This window comes from Camelus dromedarius, chromosome 4 (assembly GCF_036321535.1).
Source record: "Camelus dromedarius isolate mCamDro1 chromosome 4, mCamDro1.pat, whole genome shotgun sequence".
Taxonomy (NCBI): Eukaryota; Metazoa; Chordata; class Mammalia; order Artiodactyla; family Camelidae; genus Camelus; species Camelus dromedarius.
Window position 1 is genome coordinate 34,547,594 of NC_087439.1, and position 22,157 is coordinate 34,569,750.

A 22,157-nucleotide genomic window follows, 5' to 3' on the forward strand; every position below is an offset into this window, starting at 1 on the left:
TTGAAAGATATTCCCTATATTGTTAAATGAAAGAGGATTCACAAGGCATGATAATACTAATGATAATATTTAAAATAAATACCATATTTAGTTCACTAATGTAGTCTAAGTGCTTAATCAGAGAGCTCTTAATAAATACTTGTTAGATGAATGAACATGTTGAGTGCTTTATATGCCTCAGAGATTGTTCTAAGAGTTGTATTTCTATCATCTCATTTATCTTTACAACAACCCACTGAGGCATAGGTATCATTACCCATATATAACAGATGAGAAACCTGAATCTCAGAGAGATTAAGCAGATTGTCCAAAGTCATGAAGGTAATAACTGGCAAGATCTGGTTTGGAATGATCTGATTCAAAGCCTATGTCTTCACATATTTTTGGTTTAATTATTTTAGAAAGTTGTGCATATATATAATAGAAAACATTCTTAAAATGTTTACAGCAAACTATTAGCAGAGGTTAATTGTGATCTGAGTGGTGGGATTGTAGGGGTTTCTTACTCTTCTTTGTCTATATATTTCAAAATGAACGTGGATTACAGTGACAGTCCCCCTTATCCATAGTTTTATTTTTCACACTTTCAGTTAGCCATGGTCAACCGCAGTCCTAAAATATTAAATGGAAAATTCCAGAAATAAACAGTTTATAAAATTTAAATTGTGCACTGTTCATAGTAGTGTGATGAAATCTCAAGCTGTCTGGCTCTGTTCGTCCCTGGGGTGTGAGTCATCCCTTTGTCCAGCGTGTCCCACCCAGTAGTCAGTGACTATCTAGGTTATCAGATCAGATAGACTGTTGCAGTGCTTGTGTTCCAGGATTTCCCTTAATAATGGCCCCAAAGCACGAAAGTAGTGATGCTGGCAATTCAGATATGCCAAAAAGGGGCCATAAAGTGAGAAGCTGGAAGTTCTTGACCTAATACAGAAAGAAAAAAATCATATGCTGAGGTTGCTAAGATCTACAGTAAGAAGCAATCTTCTATCTGTTAACTTGTGAAGAAAGGAAAAGAAATTCATGCTAGTTTTGCTGTTGCACCTCAAACTGCAAAAGTTTCAGACACAGTGTGTGGTAAATTCTTGGTTAAGGTGGAAAAGGCATTAAATTTGTACAATAAGATAATTTGAGAGAAAGACCACAGTCACATAACTTTTATTACAGTATATTGTTATTATAATTGTTCTATTTTATTATTAGTTACTTTCGTTAATCTCTTACTGTGCCTAATTTATAAATTAAACTTTATCATAGGTATGCATGTATAGAAAAACACATAGTACATATGGGGTTCAGTATTATATCTACAGTTTCAGGTATCCACTAGGGGTTTTGGAATGTTCCCCCAGTGATAAAGCAGAACTACTATACTTTCATAATAAAATTCCCGTATTAAAAAGGGACTTTCTGTCATTTCACCATCATTACCAACAAAAAGGCATTTTGGGCATTTTTCTTTCTAGAAGGAATAAATCATTCCCTTTCCTATGCTATGTCAAAACCCAGTTTCACATCTACTTTTTGCTCTTCTCACTCTTTTATAGTAATTATTGTTTCAATTTTGTCTCTTTCCAACTTAACCAAGTTGGAGAGTGTATTTGATTTATGTTTTTATTTTTAGGGCTAATATGGTGCTTGGGGCACCAGGCATAAATACAAAGAGATTTATCTAGTTGAAAAAAGAGCCTTAAAAATAGTAAAATCACTGTTCGTTATTGTATTTTTCTTTGCCCCTTTCCTTGTGCAGTAAATATTACATGTTTGTTCCTATTCTCTGCTGTGGCAAAGCGAGTCTCTCCTGCCCTTTTATCTTCTATTGCTAAGAGCAGTAGCCACTAAGTGTAAAAAATCAAAACAAAGCACTTTCCCACCTCCCTGATGGAGTAAAAGCAGTGAAGCCCAAAAAATGCTTAGTTACCAAAAGCCACGCCAGATGTCTAATCGAAGGGGTATTGATTTTAGCTAGTAAATAGCCCTTAATATAGTTGAAACTTGGGTTGAATATGCAGCCTGGTAATTAGCTAATAAAGCAAACGAGGGCTGGGGAGAATGTGGTACAGTTGGATAAGCAGCAGCCTGTCATCCAGGAAGCTTGCCTAGGTCTAATTCCTTCTCCTACAGAGGACTCGAGTTACCTTTAGGACTCCATGCCTAGTGTTTTCAGCCATTAAGTAAAGGGGGGGAAAAACTATAAACTTATCATAGGGCCTGAGATACAACTAAAAGCAGTTGTAAACGTTTTGCAAATATTACATGCAATAGAAATCCTTCCTGAAGACAGATGTTGCAATTTAATAATCTTAAGTGGGAAGGTTTAATAACTACTTTAGATCATTAGGATAATGTTTAGTGCCCTAGGATAATTATTAAACAATTCTCGGTTTGCTAAATCATCTGATACTCCAGAGAAATCCATAGCCTGATTAATTTTCGCATTATCCACCAACTGCTCAATGAAACTGTAAAGCGTCAGAGGCCAGTTGGGAAAAAAGAGCAAGAGTGAGAAAAGGACTAAGTTAGCTAGAAGTCACTTTGAGAGGCAAGAAAACCAGGGATGGAGGGTCAGAGAGCAAGGTGGAAGAAAGGGTTAAGTTGCAGGGGTCTCAGAGAAGGGGAATTCGTGTCTAGAGCTTTAGCATCCAAATGCATTGTATCAGGCCTGCACAGAGGTTCTGTTGTTACTATTTGTTTTTAGATTTGGTTGCTAATATTTTCTTAAGTGGGAAAAGCCTTTTGTATAAAAATTCCAGATTTCTGGGTTCTTTTGAAAATTTAGAGTATCAAGTAACACGGCCTAACTCCCCCATGACAGTGATGGACAAGAGCTATATAAACCATGCCCCATTTCTTTTTTCTCAGGATTTTGATTATGAAAATCTTAAGGCAAACTGAAGAGTAGAATTACAAATAAATATCTATTCATCTACCTCTGGATTCAACAATTGTTATTATTTTGCCGTATTTATTATAAAATCAAATCCCTATATCTATACATTTATATTTTTGCTGAACTATCTTAAAATGTTATATTACTTCACCCCTAAATATGTTAGCATGCATTTCTATAATAAGGACAGTTTTGTACATAATTGCGATATTATCACTCTGAAGAAGAAAAATCAATCGTAATTCCCTAAGGTCATCTTTACTCAGTCCATATTCAAATTTCCCCCTTGTTTCCAAAATTTCTTTTCCATTCATTTTCTTTCTTTCTTTCATTTTGGCGGGGGTGGGGGGAGGTAATTAGGTTTATTTACTTATTCTTAGAGGAGGTACTGGGGATTGAACTCAGGACCTCATGCATGCTAAGCATGAGCTCTACCCTCCCCTCGTTCATTTTCTATTCTAGCCAGGATCCAATTAAAACATGCATTGCATTTGTGGGCTAGAATTCAGATCTAAAGGCTTGATTAATTTAGGTTAAACATTTGGGGCAAAAATAAATCCGAGGTGATAATGCAGACTTCATCTTATATCACATAAGCAAGCATATAATATATGTTTTCCTAGCTAGTAACACAGTTTGATCACCAGGTTTAGGTAGAGAGCTCACCTCTTTAGGTGTGGTAGGCGCTCTCCAATTTGCCCCAGACCCACCACTCCTTATTTGTCTTACATCTAGCCTAGTTAATTCATTTACCTTGCCTGGGAGGCCTATGTAAAGGTCAATCTAGAGTATATCACATGCTGCAATCTGGACTGTGTGATAAGAGCACCTAGCCCTGTATCCCTGGAATAATAGAATAGTGCCTGGTTCGTAGGTGATGCTCAGCAAATAGCCTTGGATTGACTAAAATCAGAAACATGTAAGTTAGAAAAATTTGAAAGGAAGTAGGGTTTAGGGGGAAATGCGTCAACTCATACTCCTGAACTATATATGTGGTTCAGCGAAGCCTTGTGCCCTGAGATGGAGAGCAGATTACAGAGTCTCCAGGCAATGGTTCTTTATTTGAGCTGGACAGAAATGTATAATCTAAGTGGAGAAATCAGAATAAGGAGGAAGAATGATTTTAAAATTCTGTGGAACTCAAGGGTTTTGGTTACCTGGGCTTCCTTTTTATGAAGGGCCCTGATGCAGCTTAGGTTTTCTGGAAGCAGATGCTGGGACAGAGTATTGCATGCAGGTTACTATTAGGGGTACTTGTGAGAAGAGGAGTGCAGAAGCAAGAGTGGGTGGAGGGAGAAGCGCAACTGTGATGCAAGCCCAGCAGAACCTCAGTCACCCCCTGTAAGGGAGTTCTGGAGCCATCGGAGTTATTTCCCAATTATCCAGCTAAGCCTTTATACCCCTGCTTCATTCAACCACAGGGTAAGGACTAGTCCAGGAAAGGAATGACCTTGAATGAGGAAGCTTTCTGCAGTAGAGGCAAATTCTAAAAGAGTTGAAGCTGAAAATGCTTCCAGCAACTGGCGCAAGAAGTTCTGCTTGAAGGAGGATCCGGTAGAGGCCAGACATTCAAAATCAGCATTACTGGACTGAAATTAGGGTTAGCAGGACCTTACTCTCTCCAGCAGATCTGGAGGGGCGGGAATCCATTCCTTGCTTCTTCAAGCTCCTGCTGGCTGCTGGCATTCTTGAGCTTGTCTCCAGCCTGCGTCCCTCATGACACTGTCTTCTACTTTTCCATCTGTGTAAAACCCCTCTATTACTTCTCTCTTAAAAGGAAGGACACGTGTGATTGCATTTAGGGTCCACTCTGATAATTCAGGATAACCTCATCATCTGGGGCTCCTTAGTTAAATCATATCCACTAATACTCCCCCCTCCTAGGGTGACATTCAGAAGTCCCAGGGAGGCCACTATTCTGCCCACCACAGGACAGCTTTTAAGTCTTTACTTTAGCTCCATAAACTTGAGGACAATTTGCTTTTCGCATAGCCCAAAAGCAGGAATGTAAATTGTGTTTAGGGTAAGGAAGATAATGGAAAAGCTGGAATTCCACCCTGTGGTGCTCTGAGACCCACTGCAGGAAGACGGTCTTCAGGAGGGCTGGAATTTTACTCTATTTCAAGTTCCCAAGAGGATCAGGTTGATAGTGAAGGGCACATGCTCAGGAAAAAATGTCTTCCTCCATATCTGACTATTGAAAGATATATTTAGCATACACAGACACTAAATTTACTAGAAACAAAAACAATTTTCAGATGCCCTGACACCAGTTTCTAGCTTTTCATCACATGTCAAGTTGTCTCAGTTCTCAAGAAACTTGACCACAGTTAAACGTTAAGCAGCAAGGAAAAGGGATTATCTATTTATAGTGTGATCTAGAATTTTTTTTTAACTAGATGACTTTTTTATTATTGAAGTAAAACAAATTTTTAAAATAACAGGCTTTCCATTTAGTTGTCAAATTTCTCCTTGATGAAGGTTACACTGAATCACTCTCTTCTGTTTTAAGCACCACCACTCCCCTCCCCTAAAGAGCTATTTCGAAAATAAACAGATAAAGATAACAGAACAAGATGCTCTACTTTTCTATGGTTCATTTTCAGCTTTGCATGATGCTTTTGCTAATAGCGGAGGAATGAAGGAGATTCCCTTCTGAGTCCAAGGTATTTACTGAGGAAACAGCACCTGTTACTCTCTGGCCCACACCCCTGTGTGTAAAGGGACTTTCTCTTGGCTTAGCAGAAATTAGGTCAATGCCCATGTGCTTCAAGGCTGCTGAGTTAAGACACAGTGTTCTTCTCATTTTAAAGCTAATCACGCACAGACACAAACCCCACCCATTGCTACTGTTGCTCTATATTTTGCTGTTCAGATTCATTCATTTAAAAAAGAAATCACATAATAACATTACAGACTGTGGTCAAGTCTGTTTCAAGTATTTACTGCTGAGATTTAAGCCGTCTCCAGGTTATGTAACAGGTATTCAGAGATGGAACTGAACAATCTCCAGTTTCCTGGGCTGTTTACTCTTGGCTCAGTCACCTCTTTCACTAAATCATAACCAGAGTTAACTCCATTTTGTTTCAGCTCCACGTCAGAACCTAATACTTATGTATGTTCTCTGCATGAGTTTCTTGGGACATTTCTGCTTACCCACAACTTTCCTCCTGCTATTAAATAGGAGGCTATGTTCCAGAGACATTACTCGATTTATATCACAAACATTTGCAAAAGCTTATTTTCAGTGCTGCCTTGTCCTAGGAACAGAGTAGATGCCTGCCCAAGGAAGGAGTTCACATTTCCTTTACCCTCAAGACCTTTAAATCTAAGTAAGTTTCCTGGTGCCACTTTATATTGATGCTTTAAAATTTTATTTTAAAATACTTTTCCCAGATTCTTGTAAAGCAGAAATAAAACTTCAAGTACCCTTTTAAAATATATTTAGTATTTTTATCTCATCCTTTCAGGGATCATATACTGTATTTTCATCTCATTCTTGATTCTGACTCTGAGAATCAATGACGTGGGAAGAGTTTCTGTTGGATATTTTTAAATGTCTATAATCCTGCTTTCAAGAATTCAAGTAACAAGGAGGTGGAGGCCCACTAAGTGATAAATGAGCTGCCCTTATCTCCAAGCCCCGAATGTACTGGTCCGGTCCTGTTCAAGGATTTTTAAAAGATTTTCATGGACAGCATTGCTAATCTTTTAGAAACTGTATATTAGGGATTTTGTTTGTTAGTTTGGTGATAGTAAACTTGTAGTCGTTAATGCTTGGTTATCTTCTTAATGTTTTAACTATTGTTAATAGTGGATAAAATTATAGGTGCATACAGTACTTCCTAAGTTATGTAAACTACTAAAATAATAGAATGGAAGAAAGACGTGAGCCTACACAGCAATCAGAGCTCAGAACAAAGGTGTCTTGGCCCAATGTTGGACCAAGGGTCAGAATGCCTGGGGGTTAGGGAAGAGAAATGAAATTGGTGATACTTTTATTGACAACCTATATGTCAGGCATTTGACATTTATTATCCCATTCCATCCCAGTTTGGCTGTTGCTAGCTATGATATCTTGGGCATGTTACCTAACAATTCTGTGCCTCAATTTCCTGTTTGTAAAAAGAAAGCAAAAGAAATGAAAAAACTCATAGTTATTCTGAGGATTAAAGATTACATACACCTTGTTAAGACTAGTGCCCGACACAGAGTAAATAATATTGAATGTTCGCTATTAACATCCTCACTGATGAGGAAACCAAGACTCTGGGAGACTGGCCACAGTTGAAGAACTTAGAAGAGGATGGATTTGAAGAACACTGTTCTCTATACCAAGCAGTTTCTCATTTTAGTCTTGGCTCTAGGTTTAGCTAACTTTGTAAGCTTAGGTAAAGTACTTATACCTATGGGCCTTGGTTTCATCCTTTGTAAAACAAAAGTGTGGGCGTTAATATCATTTATGGCCCCTTTTGTTCCTTACATTCCATAGATTTGATTATGAGCTTTGGTAACCAATGAAATTTTGTTTCTCTCTAGAAATGGGCAGGGCATAAAACAGTGGACCCTGGGCATGATGCAGATATGGTCATAAAAGGCATGTAATAGAATTGTCACTGGAAGGTTCCCCATGTTGGGGAAAGTTCACCCCTAGCAGTTGGGTTTCCGATGTCTAAGTAGCAGGTAACTTACTCTCTGGGCTTGGGAAGGGAAGAACTTCTTGCTCATTTTGTTATACTGGAATACAGAAAATAACCTAAATTTACCAGATAGTGCTACAAAAGCAAGATAAATTAATGGTGGGCAAACTTAGGCTTTGTTAACATAGAAACAAATGAAAAGGGGAAAGCTTTTCAGATTTTGGTAGCCATGTGAGGCTGCAAACCCATGACAGTCCTCAAGTTTTCTTAGGCAGACTAGAAAAGGGTTAGGTAGCACCAAAGTTATCTGACACCCTCAGTCTGAAAGACAGTAAACATAGTTTCATTCCAAATGCTGAGTCATGCTTATAATGACTAGGAGAAACACTTAAGAGTAACTTCCCCGAGGCTGGTCTTCAGTAGACTGCCTTCTGCTGAAATAATTACTTCATGTTTTTAATTCGGTTATGATAAGTGCTTCCTCTCCTCCACCTTCACTCAGTTTTCTCCCTTTTCAGGCTTCGACGTGTTTAGTTTGTTTGGTTTTGTTTTAATTCCATGAGAGGCTGTAGCTAGTGTATATGTGTATAGGCAAAGTTTTTTTTGTGTGTGGATCTAGTGTAATACTTAATTCTAAACGGTAATCCCTAAATTAATGATTATTCCCCTCTTCCCCGCAAAATTATCTTAATAACGAAAATAAATTGCTTAGACATGTGGGAAATTACACTCCTGTTAGATACCCCAATCAGCAACCAAACTCTTTTAGTGGAATTCTTGTCATGATAAGCAAGATACAGGGACAGAGATATAGAGGTGGAATGCTACTTTAGGTGTTCATAAATAGTATCTTAAGTTTTAAAGCATTATGTAGAAGGCTAAAAAGAAAAATTCATTTTCATACTTTATTCCATCTAGAAAATAGTGATGGAGTAAATAGGAAATAATTTTGATTTTGTAAGTCTCTGTGGGTCTTAAAGAAGTATCATAAACTTCTGCATTTTGAAATTATCTAGCATATCTCTCTAAAAATTAACTTTTTTTTAAACCACTTGGCCTTGAATAAAAGTGGATGCCTAACTTATATTGAGTAATTTCAAATGGGCTATGTTTTCACACAGCAGTTGGAAGTAACTATTTCACAACAATTTCTAATTAAAATTTTTCAAGGCTGTAGTTGAGATTAGATATATATATATGGAGCCTGGGGAAGAGGAGGGCTCAGGTGGGCTGTTTAGAAAAAGGTCAGAGTAGGCTTATCATGTTAAGCTTTCTTATCTCTCCTCCCTTAACCCCTCCCATACACACCTTTCTTCCTTTGATTCCTTTCCTGAATTCCACCCATGCTTACGTCCTTCTTGCTTTCCTTTGGTTGCTTTGGGCCCCAATTTTGGCAAGTGAAATCATGTCCAGTGCTTCTGACTTTTCCCACCTCAACATTTTCTACCTCTTCCCATTTTCTGTTCCATCAGGGTCTGACTTGGACTGTACCATCATGAATGATCATGGATTATTGATGAGAACTGAATCCCTGCTGGCTTGTTAGCTTAGCAAGGTGACTAGGACATGTGGGGAAAATAAACAGTATACATAATAGGGCCTCAAACAAATCGTTCACTTAAGTATTCATTTCAAGTCAATTAACAATGATCAAACATCTATTATGTTATAGGCACTGTGCTAGGCACCAGAGTACAAAAGTGAATAATAGTAGGTGGTCACCATTTCCAATCACTGAACTGTTCTGGGAGAGTTAGTGGGAGGGCAGGAAATCCAGAATTTGGCACCTCTATTCAACTAGATTATTCCTTTTCTGTGTAACATGTTGCTCTTCTAGACAAATGTTTAGGATTTGAAAAAAAAAAAAAGTGAAACCAATGGTCTATCACAGGGGTTTTCAACCCTGCCTGGGTGCTTGTGTGAATCTTGTGTTTTCAAACAGTAGTGTGCATCTGAATCTCCCCAAGGGCTTGTTCAATCAGTTAGGCTCCCGGTCCCAAAGTTTAAGAATCAGGTAGTCTGGAGCGAGGCCGAGAATTTTCATTTCTAGCAAGTTCTCTGGTGATGCTGACTTCTGCTCGCTCCCCTAGCCACACTTTGAGACCCACAGTTTTAAAATATAAAGATTTTCAGGTTCCATCCACAGACTGATTCAGTTCGTGTGGGGATGGAAACCGGACATCGATCATTTAACGTCCACTCCCCTCTCCCGTCCCCCATCTGTAATGTGTATCCAAGGCTGAGAACCACTGTTCCACTGGATACACTACCCATTGGATAGGCAGGTTTCCTGTTATTAAGAGTTTGGGGTGCAATAAATCTACATATTCCTCTGGGTCAATTATAATAATTCTTTGGTATTTAAAGAAATTAGTAAATGTCTTAGTAAATAATTGGCTGAAAAAAAGAAAAACCCACCCCTGGGATTTCAGTTCAAAGGCTGCCACTTTTTGGAAGGCCTTTCCAAACCTTCCCTGGGTATGTTTCAACACCACGGTAGAAACGTTACGTGTAAAACTCCCAGAGATCTTCAGAGGAAAAACCTTAAAGAAATGGGTCCATTTAAACACCACCTGCGCCCTCCTTGGGTCCCCTTGGACTCGCCTGCCTGCCTAGCTGTTGTAGTTCCAACAAGTGAGCTGGGCATGCTCAGTGGGCAGGGTCGGTTTTAGGGGTGCAACTGGGAAGCCTGCTGCTTTGCTACCCGGGCTCTTCCCCTCCCCCCACCTGTACGAGGCTGGGCCTGAGGAGCCTGTGCTCAGCATCCTACCCCGATGCCTGGGCCTGGTCTTCCCTGCGGGTCCCCGCGCCGACATTCAGGCGAGGGTCAGGAGGCCGGGTGCTTCTCCAGAGTGCGCGGGGCGGGGGGGGGGGGGGAAGCCGGGGCGAGGGCTTTGGGCTCTGACGACGGGGTCCCAGGGGTCCGCCCGCCTCCCAGACGCGTTTCTAGGCCAGGGGAAGCCTGCCTGCGGAGTAGGGGAAACCAAATTCGGGGGCAGGGGACGAGAAATCAGGTAAGCCAGCCCCGCCAGCTTGCAGGCGGGCGTGCTCTCTGTCTTGTTCAGGTGGCGAGGGCGGGCCGCACGGGGGTGGGGGGGCAGAGGAAATCGGTCACCTCCACCGTCCTCTCCCGGCCTAGCCTAGCTGAGGCTTCCCGGCCCGCCAGCCGCCTGGCCAGGCGAGGCGGAGCGCCTGGAGTGCCGCCCGGTGCTCCACAGCCTGGGGAGAGGACCCATCGTCCGCCGCGCCGCCACCCCACCCGGCGGGCCCATCGTCCTCGCGTCCCCGTTAGTCACGTTCACTGGGCGGCGGAGACCTTGCTCGCTCGCTGGTTCGCAACGCTTACCCCTTCCCCCCGCCGGGTCCCCCGCCTCCACTTCCGCGGTTCCCCGCCGGCCCAGAGGAGCCTGGGCCCGAGGTATTCTGCGGGATGTGGCGGCCGCGCGGCCGGGGTCGGCCCTCGGGGAGGGGAGCGGGAGGAGCAAGTTGCCGGGGAGGGGGGCGCGGCGGCGCTGGGCGCGTCGGGTTACAGTCGCCCTGCCTGCCCCCGGTGACAAGCACGCGCGCCTCGAGTACCGGGGCCGCGGCTCTGATTCGGGGGGGAGGCAGAGACTCCGCCCCTGCCGGAGGAACCGGGCGCTCCTGCTCTGTCTCCCCTCGCGCGAGAGGATCAACCTCAGGTGTGTGCTTCCTGGGAGACCCTCTCCGCCCCCGCCCCCAGGGTTGTAGTGGGGGGAGTGGTCTCTCTCTGACCCGGTGAGTCCGGTGTTGGGGTGGCGGCGGAATCTTCGGAAAGATTTAGAATTTCTCCCCATCGACAGAAACGTGGGCTCCTTCTTATACAGGGTTTAGCTCTTTTGGAGGGCGATGGGGTGTAATACACTTACCTCCTTAGCTAAGAGGCAGGACTTTTGGGCTAGGGTTGGTATCTAACTCAAAGTTTGTTACAAACTTTTGGCTTGTGGATGTCGCTTGTCTGATAAGGACTGTTGCTCCCTTCTGAAGCAAGGGAGGGAAAGATTCTAGAAGGGGATTGAGGCTTCTTTGAGGATCTTAACTGCTGGAGTGTGACAGTTCTAGGAGGAAATAGAAAGTGTACACTGATGAAATTAACACAGCCTCCACTCCCCACGTAGTAACTTAAAGGAGCAAAAATAGATTTGCAAAGAGTGCTCCAGCAGGAAGGTACAGCCCTGTGAATGAAGTCCTGATCTTAGCCTTAGGTCTCTGGACTGTCTTCCATCTAATGCTAAAACTGTGTTCCTCTGGAGTTCCAAAGTAATTTACAAATGCAAATTCTCTCCAGGTCTTAGTGACAAGGGCCAACCCAAATGACACAACACATAAATATCATGGGGGTGGAGGCAGCTATAGAAATGGCTCCTAGCTAATTTAGTCAACTTTTATACTTGTAGAAATAGGTGAGGGAAGGAAGGGTAAGTTCCACTGAGTCTTCATTGCTTAAAATAAAACTTAGAATTTTGCATATGTTCCCAAGTTTAATAGATGTGAAGTTTCATTTAGGAGTGTGGAGGGTAATGAGAACTGCCACACTCGGGCCAAACACTTCCTGATAGCTACTTCCCACTCTAATCTCTGAGTGCTATAGTTCTTGCTGGCCATGGACTGAGTGCTGGATGCCTTTGCCCAATGGGCACCATGTGCAGCATGGGAAACCTTGTGATGAGGATGTTGAAACCGTCTTGTGTTACTCATATGGGGATTATGTTGAGTTACAACACTCCCTTGATTTTTCCAAATAATGCAGCTGTACCTTAGTAATAACAAATAAAGGCAAAATTTGCAGTTTGAGAACCAACATTGTTGGCCCTGTCCATTCTGATATCTCACACAGTCACTTTATTTTATAAAGACTTTCTGAGCAGCATTAATACTCTGCTTCCTTCTCTCTCCCTCTGTTTGTTAAAAGATGCAATGGCTTAGCTTAGTTCGACAAGAGGGCCACAGTGTTACCATTCATAACCACCCCCCCATTCTGTTTTTGTAACTATTTAATCTCATAGATATTTAGAAATACTTGACTATCATTGTACGTAAGTCATATTGGTAAACTATTATAACTCTCAAATATCCTGTTTGGGTATTTGTCTTCTGCTTTCATCACTAGAATGTAAGCTTTATGAGGGGCTTGGTCTGCCTCACATACTTTCTTATTTCTGATGTCTACAATGATGACTAGCTTGTGGTAAGTGCTCAATAAATGTTTTTTCAATGAGTGACTGAACTGTGGGATAAATTTTGCTGAGTGTAGTCGGGGAAAGGAAACCAAAGTCTTTGTCCTTAGGTTAAACTATTCAGCCTCACTGGGCCTCAGTGTCTTGTTGACAAAATGTGGATGATAATATATGATATAACACATGTAAAATTGCTAGTGATGTTCCTGTCCGGTAGTAGACTTCAAAATATTAGCTTTCTTCCTTCTTCTATATTTTTCTTTTTATATTCAAAAAGGGAAGATTTGGGCAAAGAATGCAGTTGCCTAGATAATTTAGCTCTTGCATGTTGTGAATGAATTATCCAGGCTTTTCCCCCTTTAATTTTGTGGGTATGGTGGGGGCAGGGCATGGAGGAAGAGAGGTTAGTGGCAACTATAGTTATTTGAGAAGGGAAGCAATTTCTAGACCATTATCTAATTTCTCCTTTTTTTTTTTTTTTTTTTTTACTGTGGTGATGTTTCTGCTTAGGTTTCCCAAAACTTGATTTTTTTTTTACTTGTCAATGATCAGACACACTACACTGTCCTAAGTGCAGAAGCAACACTTTAGAAAGAGCATTAGGAATCAAATATATGTAACACTTGAGTTATTAAATGAGGTTTTCTGTGGACTTGTGAGGCATTATATAGTAACAAGTTCTAGGTAAAGAAAAAGTATGGCTATCCTGCTTTTGAGAAGTTTAGAGTTTAACAATGTAAAACATAAAGATATCAATTAGGGACCAGTGTAAGATCTTGCATAGTCAAGTAAGTATGGTAAGTCTACTACTTACCCAGTAGTAGAATGGGGTATAACTGTTGGCTATAACTGTTGTGGTTATGGAAGGAAGAGGTTAACTTGGGCTCAAGTAGTTCTTGACAATTTTGTGGTGAAGAGACTGTTGCTTCAGCAACAGAGAGACAAAGTTTCCTGACGATTGCAGTAGATGATCTATCTTTCAAGAATGTTTCCTATTTTGTACTTCAGTATTTTAAAAAGCCAGCACAATCATATATTTTTAAAAATGAAGTTTCTATGGAAAAGCTACAGTACAATTGTGTATGTGCACTCAATAGTACTTTCACTGTGTCTCTGAAATTTTAAAGTCCAGGATTGGAGTTAAAAATTATAACTCTTCACTTTTAACATGCTTGCTTGAAAAAATGTGTCAGATGGCCTGCCTGTTAGTCTATCTGATTGTGTACAATACGATATCTTTTTCATCTGAAGTTTCCGGGGAAAATTACTAGTCATTAAGTTTGAGACCCCTACGACTGGCTAATTTCAGGATTGTTATTTTGGAAGGTAGGGAAGGAATGAATGGCGCTCAACTAGCAGTAATATAAAAGTGGTTTTAGATACTCGTCAAAATACTTAGAAAATTCCATCAGGACTCATTCCCTCTGAGATAAGAAGACAATTTGGAATTTGTGTTAAAGAGAGCGAAGAAGCTAATAAAGGGCATTTTGTATATTTCCTTGTTTCATAATTGTTGACAGGATGGGGGAAAGAAATGTAGGAGGGACAGATGATCAGATTTAACTGCAAGTGAGAAAGGCAAGGGCCCAAATGGCTACAAGCCAGGAAATCTCTAATGACTTTAGACCTCTTCCCGTATTATCTGACTGGGTATTGATCTCAGCAACATTTCAGGAAGAGGAAGCATGAAGAGCTGACAGTTTGAATACCTGAGGATGTTTAGGTAATGACTGTGGTCACAGTTTGTTCAGAACTCTAATTTCATGTCTTGACATGAATGTGACCCTATGGGTTTTTTTTTTCTTTCTTTCTTTCTTGTTTTTCAGGATTTTCATCTTTTGTTGGCAGTTCTTACTGGTTCTTTGTGTTAAATATTTCTTCCTATATTACATCTGTATTCTTGTTTCCCATTTTTCAGTTGAAAACTTTATGGTGATTCTTTCAAAGTAAAATTTCTGCTTTATGCAGCAGACAGTGCATAGTTTCTGGTTTTAATTAGGAAAATGTTTCCCTCCTAAGTAAAAATTTATTGTGACATAATGTATTAACAAAACTTTAAAGCATTATTTGGGGGTATCTTTTAATTTGACCAGCAAAATGAAAAGATTACTAATATATTTTGTAATAGTGAAACACTGTTGAGGTGTGGGTACTGTTTGAACAATGATTGTTTAATTTAGATTTTTCTAGACTCATAGTCTTTAAATGGTGCTATGTCCTCTGTGGAATTTCATATTTGATTATCCACCTATATCTTTCAAATCCCACAAATGATAACAGAAAGAATGTTTTCTGAAAATTAGATTTTTAAAAGCTGCCACTGTCAAATGAGATGGCCTCCGAGTATGACTTGGTGACCTGCTTAGAGAGCTTTATTCCTTACCTTATGTGCACCAGTGACCACGAAGGCTGGTTGGAACACAATAGGAACAAAAGTTGATGTTCAGGGTAAACATTTTGGAAAATTTTCATTAAGATTTTATGAGTTTCAGTAAAACATCCTCAACTTCTAAATGTACTTGAAAAGTGACAAAAATAGTACAGCTCAGAGTACTAGGTTCTCCAAAGTTGTTTTCCTTTTATTTATACTGAAGAAAGAAAGGATGTTTTGTTTCTCCGTGGCAATATCAAAACTGCTTTGATCACATCACTCTTTGCTCCACCCTTCCGTGAGTCACTCTGCCCTATTGGACCACACTCTAAATACTTGTCTTTGAATTCATGGACAGTTGCAGTCTTGCCCCAGTATTAAGGTTCTGCTCTCATCTTCCCCGTGATCTGGTTGAGCTGGACTATGTAGAATTCCCTGGATCTGTTTTATTCCTACTGCTGCCCCTGTGCTAATGCTCTTCCTTCTACTTCACCTCTTTGAAATCCTGCCAATCTTTGAATGTCCTGACCACAGACTACCTCACTGCCCCAGTCAAAAGTCTTTTGTACATTTCCTGAACTCTTCAATTACTCTTTTTATGCCACTAAGTGTCTCATTTACTCCTCTGTATGGTAATTATTTGAAAACACGTATCATTTCCTTTCCTGCAGAAGACCATGCCGAGCAAGGGCTGGATCTTACAGGAGTTTATAGACCTTCATATGCCCAACCCAAGCTCCTTGCATTTGGGGACATTGTTGTAGAGTAAATGTTCTGCTTGTCTTGCATTGTTGTAGAATAAATGTTTGCCTCATAATTCACTCATCTCTTATTTACCCAAAAAATAAGTGAAAGAAATGGGTTGAACAGCAGGTGACACACAGGCAGGTGCATTTCAGATAATCAGTTAAACTGGATACTTTATCTTTTCCTGGCCTTCCCTTTCTCCCTACACATTTGGCAGTTTTTATTTCTGAAGTATGTCTGGGAGGAGGAAAGGAAATTGCTGCATTTGAACTAAAGTTACAAAAGCAATCTGTGAAGAGAACCAGTGGAAGAATCTACAATGAGGAGGTCGTTTCCTGTCCATTGAGGCTCAGCGCTTCCTTCTTTCCCACTGCCCACCTAATCCAGTCTCTTAAGAAAGAATCCAGAAAATGAATTCATAACAAGATAATTGATACAATTCGCTTGTCACCCTCCAAGGTCTCTAGATTCTAAGGGTACAAAACTTTGGGGACAATTTCTGTAGGCTAGGTAGAAGGAGCTTTGGGGGGACAGTGTTTACTTCTGCACATCCCTGAAGCCAAAGTATGGCTTTGGTCAGTCTCTGCACCTGTCCATTTCTTCCTCTGTAAAATGAGTGGCAAGACTGGATGAATTTAAAGCCATAAAAGTGCAAGATATTTTACTGCTCTTGTCCTGCCTGAGGGGAAGCCAGTCTTGGCCAGTTGGTTCTGTTCACCACTGGACCTGATCTGACTTTTCCTCTTACTTCCTGGAGTTTGAAATGTCCTTTCTCTCAGCCTCTCCAGATGTAGCAGTCACATTGGGAGGATGCTGCGTTTCCTGCCTGTCCCTTCTGGCTTGTGCTCAAAGGATCTAGCATAACAAGTATATTTCACTTCTCTCTTTATTATGTTTGCTAATATTAACTCCTTTTCGCCATCCCAACCCACCATTAAGTAGCTGGGATAATGATCTATAAAATACAGATTCCCAGAATTTTAACAGAGGAAGGGGGTTAAAGATCTAACCGAACTCTGTCTTTTTACTATTAATAATAAATAGTAATGATAAATATTTAGAGCAATCACTGTTTTCGAGGCCCTGGGCTAAGCGTTTGCACACATTATTCCCTATGTCAGCAATGAACCCTGTTATATCAATGAGGAAACACAGTTCCAGAGAACTGTAGTGACTCACTCAAAGCCACAGTTATGTTCTGGTATGACAGAAGCTTCTTTGAAAACCATGTAAAGAAATAATAGACCCAAGAGATGATCCCACTTACATTTCTGTCATGTATTTCCTGCTTTTTTTGTTACACTAGATTCCCCTGCTCCACTCGCTGAACTTTGCCTTTTATCACCTCCACTTCCTGATACTTTACACTGTGTTTCAACCGTTTCCACCAGTGGTACTGAACACAGCATGGCATGCCTGCCTGAAACATTATTCCTTGTGATTTGACTTCTAGGAACCCATGACATTGTTAAAATCCTCTTTGGTCTTGATGGATGTGGAAACAACTTGAAACTCGATAACAGTCTGCCTTTTCCACTCCTACACCTGGGTTTGTGAATGCTGTTGGAAAAATAAACACGATCACGCAGACTGGAGGCACCTACAAATTTATGTTCTCCAACTTTAGCCACAAGGCAGCTCTTTTACCTGTTTCTAGACAACAACTTTTCCTATTTCTCAGCATAGTTTTTCCAAACCTTTAGCATTTTTTGAGCATTTTACACCACCTATGGATTTCTTTATCAGAAGTTAATTGTTAGTGGTTAGAGAAGACTAAATTGTTACAACAGAAAGATCTGAAAATAGATAAAAGCACAAACACAACTGATGTTTATTTTTTGATCATATCATACTCTTGGTTGGTGGATGGCTTTCCTCCAACTGGTGATTCAAGCATCCTGGAACCTTTCATTTTGTGACTCTGCCATCCCTTAGGGCTTTGTTTCCAACCGTCTTCAGCTTCTCTGAAAGAGAAGACGCATATCCACTTTCTAAATACTTAGTCTTGAAATGAATGTACCAATTCCACTCACATAGCACCAACCAGAAATTATGTGCACGGTCACACTTATCAACAAAGAGAGATTGGCGAATGTAGTCTAGATGGGAGCGAAAGAGATGGTGGGTTTTTGGTGAAGAGTTATCTTCCCTTTCACCATGTCCTTGCTTTCTGTTACACTGAGAAAACAGGTATCATGTCAACTCTTAATATTTTGCTCTCCCTTCTACACCTTCCCTGTGTCTGAATCCATCAAGTCTATCATTAACTCTAGCTTAGAGGCACGGTTATCCAGAGTTGATGTTTTCCCCAGCACTCTGGATCCCCCATCCCTTCAGCTTCCTTACTCTATGAAATTTCTCCATGTTCACCTGCATTTTAAATATTGACAAGAATGTGCAAGATTCTCCCATCACAATAACAAACAAGACCAAAACCCCAAACTATTCCTCCTCTCTGCACTCTCCTCTAACAACAGGCTTACTCTCTCCTTTCTTTCAAGGTATGCTTCCTGAAAGTATATATTTTTTATGTTATTTTTCTACTTTGTCGGCTGAAATAAATGCACAGCCTAAAAGCTGAGAGTTACAACAAAGACCAGGTAGTTGGGACATTGAAAGATTACTTGTTAACTGAAGAAAACAAGGCATCTCAAATTAAATAATTTAGCGCTCTTCTGTGTATGGGAAGGAGCAAACATTTAGGCTCATTGAAATCATTCCTTTGACCAGCATCTAGCTATCTAGGGCCAGTATCCTGTCCTTTCACACTGTAAGTCCCCTCAGGCTGCAGAGGCCAGCCAGGCTGCCTGCTTGCCTTCACTGTAGGGGGCTGGCGGCAGCAATTGATAACTTGATGGCTTCAGCATTCTTTGTTTACTGATATGGTTTGTAGTATTTTTTGTTCACAACTTCTTTACCTTCCATTCACCCCACAACTGTTGGAAATTTGGCTTCTACCTTAGGTGAATCTGTTCTTGTTAAGCTTATTGGTGTCCTCCTGACTGGCAAATCCATGGGACCTTATTGCTTGAAATTTCTGTGATTGCTGGTTCCCTCTTTTGTGAAATTGAACTTTCACCAGGCTACCATGACTACTCCTTTATGGGTCTCTTTGTGGGTTCTTCCCCTTGATTGGTAGTCCCCAGGGTCTGTTCTTAGTTCCCTGACTTATCTTTGCAGATATTCTTGGTACCTTTAAGTACATCTATAGCTTTGATTTTGATGATTTCAAATCAATATCCCCAACCAGACCCTTTCCCTGAGTTCATACTCTGTATGTTTCCACTTGGATGTCCCACAGTCAACACCGGACTCATCATCTCCCCTCTCCCCACCATGCTGTTTTTCTTCTCATTGAAGAGCACCACCATCCTTTCCCCCATGTAAATCATACACTCATTGCTTGGTTAATCAGTCACCTAATATGTGGCCGGCATTTTTTTACAAATGAAGATTATAGTGGTGTACAAAACAGATACAGTCTCTTCTCTTGTAGAGTTTACATTATCAGGGAGAGGGAAATCTCCCCCTCTGATCCTCTTGAGTTCTTGTGTTTAGACTAATAATAAAATTGACATAAGACATTAACAGGAGAAAAACAAATTTTAATTCGTGCACACAGAGATCTCAGAAATAGAAGCTAAGTGACACAACATTGTAACATGACTATTAATCAATAAAAAAATGTTAAAAAAAAAAGAAAAAGAAATAGGAGCTAAGAATTGGCCAAAGGAGGCAGCTTTTCTACTTTTTAGACAAAGAAACAATATATATGTGAGGAATTAACAGGGCATAGACATTTAGGTTTCGGTGCTCAGGTAGTGAAGAACCTGAACAGAGTCTGGGCTTGAGGTAGTAAATAACAGAAGTAGCAAGGTCTGTTTACACAGGGATCTCTGCCCCAGTGCCCTGTCTCTGGCCATAAGGGTGTCCTACCTCCACATGCAGGGAGTATACCTTTCACATGGGAGATTTATTTCCTGCTTTCAGGGAGACAGAAAGGAGGGTCAGTGTCCCTCTTGTGCTGGCCATCTCTTAAGTCACTTGAATTCAAAATAATCAGTATGCCATCATGTGTATTTTGGGGTGGCCCACCCTGAGCCCCCGCAACATTCTGGCAGGGTGAAGGAAAGAAATAATAATGGTTAAATAAAGAGGAGACATATGAGCTGATGAAAGCTGTGTGGTTATTTTGGATTTGGATGGTCTGGGAAAGCCTCTCTGAGGAGCTGACATTTGAGCTGGGTCCTTAGTGACCAGGAGCTCGCTGTGCAAAGATGAGCAAAGCATTCCAGGCAGAAGAGACAGCTGGTGCCAGAACCCTAATGGTATTCTTGTTGAGTCTGATGGGCGGAAGAAGGTAAATAAACCTGGAACTTAGTGGGTGAGAAGAGGTCTCTGGATTAGTTCCCTGTGACTGTTAAAACAAGTTTCCACAAACTTGGTGGCTTACAACAACAGAAATTTCTTCTCTCTTAGTTCAGGAGGCTGGAAGTCCAAAATCAGTGTTAACTGGGCTGACACCAAAGTGTTGGCAGGCCATGCTCCCTTGGGAGGCTCTGGGGAAGATTCTGTTCCTAGCTTCTTTCAGCTGCTAGTATCTTCCAGGATTCGTGAGCTTTTGGCTGCGTCACTCCAATCTTTGCCTCTGTGGTCACCTTGCCTTCTTTTCTGTGTCTCTCAAATCTCCCTTTTGCTTCCCTCTTATAAAGATATATGTGATTGCTTTGGGGTCCACCCTGATATTTCAGGATAAGCTCTCCACTCAAGATCCTCTACTTAATCACATCTACAATGTCTTGTTGTTACTGTTGTTATAGAAGATAACACTCACAGGTTCCAGGATTTAGGATGTGGATATCTTTCTGGCACCACTATCCAACCTACCACAGTGTCCAAGAGAATCTTTAAAAAGTAGGCCAGGGCCAGATCCTATAGGGCTGTACAAGCCAGGGTAAGGCATTTCATTTTCATCTGAAGGTTATGTAAGCCGTTGGAGGATTACGTGCTAGTATATGAAATGATTTTCTATAAAACATGGTTTCTATAGAAACCATTTTCTGTAGAAATGGTTTCGCTGTAAAATGGTCTCTCAACTTTTTTTTTTCCATTGTCTCTCCAACACGAAAAGTTAAGTTGGAATTTATTAATTAAACTTTTAAATTAATTTTTCCCTAGCAAAAGAGTGTTCCTTAAATATTAAAAAATAAGATTTTTGTTTGGTAGAGTTGAGCTTTGGAGGACCACAAACCACTGTGATGTGTAAGATTTTTCACTGTCGTCCCGCCCCTGGCCCGCCTGCCTCCAAGAACCAACTTTGTTCCCTTGTGGGTGTTACTGCTGCCACTGAGAACTGTGCTATTGTAGACTGCGCTGGCTGCACAAAGTAGATGGGGTTATGGTAGGCGGGGGAGGGAAGATTGGAAGCAGGACTCCAGCTGAGGAATTATAGATGTATGAACATACCTGTCGTAAAGCCAGAAACAAGTGGATGGATTTAGGGTTTGTTTTTGAGATCGAGTTAGTTGACTGAACTTCCTGATAGATTAATTATCTGAAGAGAAGAAACACGAATGGAGACAAAGGCTTACATTTTTTACTTGAGCAGCTGGGCCATAAACCGAGAAAGGGAGAGTTGGGAGAGAAGCAGGCTTGAAGGGGGAGGTTAAATGTTCTGCTTTGGCTGTGTGAAGTTCGAGGTGCTTATTAGACGTTCCTTTGGAGATATCAGTCAGAAAGTTGGATAAATGGAGTTTGGAGTTTCTGGGAGGGGTTTTGGCTGAAGGTAGTTAGGAGTCATTTGCATATAGGTTGTACCTGATACAGGATGGAATTACCAATAGGGAAGGTCTAGATAGAGAAGGGTCTGTTGGAACATTGTATCATTTAGAAGAGAAGGAGGAGTTGCCAGAGGAATAGGAGGGAAACCAGGAGAGCAGGTGTCCCTAAAGTTAAAGAGTTCAAAATGGTTTTAAAAGGAGATGTTAAAATGTTTTAAAAAGCTTATTGGATTGAGTTGTGGAAGTAGAGACAGTGCTTAGAGGCAACTCTTTCAAGTAGTTGTATTATGAAGAGAAGAAGAGAAATGGAAAATTTCTTGGAAGGAGTTATTGGTTAAGGGAGGGCTTCTTAGAACTGGAGAGTAATAGAATGAGTTTAAGTAGAGAAGAAACCATCGAATGGACTAGAGAGGGAAAATTGATGAAGGCAGTGATTGATGGATAGCTGTCGGAGTACAATTCCTAAAGACGCAGGAAGGGAGGAGATTTAGGGCACAAGTGAAGACGGTCTTCAGCAGGAGCAGGGACATTTCATTC

At 40.9% G+C, this 22,157-nt stretch overlaps 1 protein-coding gene across 6 annotated transcripts in view; it reads left to right on the forward strand.

Annotated features, from left to right (window-relative positions):
• The window catches only part of GPD2 (glycerol-3-phosphate dehydrogenase 2), a 193,343-nt gene that overhangs the window by 48,859 nt on the left and 122,327 nt on the right, over positions 1-22,157 (forward strand). For 2 of the 6 annotated variants that reach the window (XM_031451425.2, XM_031451428.2), the window contains exon 1: positions 11,051-11,207. The exons of 1 other annotated variant lie outside the window; for it this stretch is intronic. The gene's annotated coding sequence lies outside the window, so the exon portion shown is untranslated. Of the gene's footprint in view, positions 1-10,409; positions 10,542-10,677; positions 10,946-11,050; positions 11,284-22,157 lie in introns of those variants that run through there. 3 more of the 6 variants (XM_031451426.2, XM_031451427.2, XM_010985614.3) reach the window with 3 other exon arrangements.